At 36.9% G+C, this 1,693-nt stretch overlaps 1 long non-coding RNA gene across 1 annotated transcript; it reads right to left on the bottom strand.

The window, feature by feature from the left end:
* Window positions 1–324: 324 nt before the first annotated feature.
* On the bottom strand, window positions 325–1,064 carry LOC122145143. The gene is made up of 3 exons (XR_006160145.1): window positions 926–1,064; window positions 690–842; window positions 325–352 (listed from the first exon to the last, which is right to left on the bottom strand). It is a non-coding gene; the product is annotated as an uncharacterized LOC122145143 (long non-coding RNA).
* Between the last annotated feature and the right edge of the window lie 629 nt (window positions 1,065–1,693).

The raw sequence follows: 1,693 nt of genomic DNA, 5'->3' as shown, positions 1-1,693 counted from the left end.
TAGCTCATCTTTTATTTTCACTTTGACATTTCATTTCTCTGCTGGAAGCATGAAAATATCAGTAGACACAAAAGATAAAACTTATCTACAAATAAATGCTGAAATACAAAGAATACGGTACCTTTCCTCATTTCCTCAAACGTGTCCGATTCTATTCCAGGTGTTAAAATCTTCAAAGGAGACCTGGGGGGGAAAATCCAATACAGTCAGAGTTGCACATGATACATGAAATGACTGTAACTTTAGGCAGAACTGAATCTTCAAACACGGGCAGCTTCACAACCTTTGGATTATTTCCCACAGGGAATTTAAAGTCTCGCCAATCGATCAGCTAAAGCGCTGCCACACAGAGCTGTAGAAAATACATTTAAAGTGTTTACAATAAATGAAACAAAAACATAATTAAAAAAAAAATGGCTATAATAGAAGTCTTAATGGATGGTTTGTCAAAATTGTGAGCTCTTAAATTGTTCAGCATAAATTATCTTTTATTTACATCACTGTTTTATGTGAGAAGTTTTATGTTGAAAAAAAAAAACAATATGCTGGTTAAAACTGCTTTAAATTATTTTTAAACATTTCTAATTGTAATGTTGTTTTGCATCTCAGCTTTGACACACACATTATAAGTTCAGTGTACATTGATATCGCAAATATTAATGAAACTCTCTTGTGACAGAGTTTGTTACCTTGCAGGTACAGCATGTCCATTTCATCCTGAGGTTTTTTTTTTGGAGGCCATTTTCAAAACTTGCTGCCGAAGCTGGATGTTTCCACAAACGCTCCAGTGAGAGAATAACCAGCTTCAAGTGGACTGATCTCAAACCAGGGATCTTCTTTGTCTGCAGACAGAAAACACCACCATATAACAGTTGACACGAGCATAATAACACTGCTTCTTTCTCTTACACAAACCAACACAGACCTCCTCCCTTCTCCTTCTCCTTTTTGCATTGCTTGTCAATCACTGTGTGTAGATGGGAAACGGGTCTTTACTGAGATGGTCCCACTGATCTGTGAGTGTGAGTTCGTCAATCTGTAGAGAATATATATTTTTAAATTTTTTCATCTCACTGGGTGGAAACATCTGAAGATGAACAAAACTGTTAGCAGTTTTTCTCTGCTAACCACCATCATAAAGAAAAGGCTTTGGGACACATTCAGTTTTTGAATTTTTGGAAACAGGAAAAAAATGGACAAGCAAAAAGGTCTGAGTGACTTTGTCAAGGGCTAAATACTTATGGATAGACAACGGGGTCAGAATCCAAAACAGCAAGTCTTGGGGTTTTTCAGTCTGCATTGGTTAACCGGGTTCCAGTTGATTACACATCATGTTTCACATGTTGAGCAAATGAGTACTAAGTAATATAAATGTTTTCTACCTATATAAACAAGTTAAATGAATGTAAAGTCTAATGTTAAAGTCTGTTTTTAATTTTGACATAGGGTAGCCACCACTGAAGTGACACCAAATGATGCGTCTCTCTTCACCGAGGTCAGAGTTGATCAATCTGCCTCGAGTTCAGATGGTTTCAAGTCTTTCTGGGAAGTTTGTATTTACAAGTCGGTAAGTTATTGTAATGAGTCCACTGAAGGTGAGGGTAGTGAGAACCCAAGTGCAGTTTATTTACAGAGTGATCCAAACAAAGACTTGACGAGAACAGACTTGACTCATCGACAGCGGGTATACAAC

Source organism: Cyprinus carpio, chromosome A5 (genome assembly GCF_018340385.1).
Source record: "Cyprinus carpio isolate SPL01 chromosome A5, ASM1834038v1, whole genome shotgun sequence".
Lineage (NCBI taxonomy): Eukaryota > Metazoa > Chordata > Actinopteri > Cypriniformes > Cyprinidae > Cyprinus > Cyprinus carpio.
Note: the sequence above shows the minus strand (reverse complement) of the source record. Positions and strands in the feature narration are given on the sequence as shown.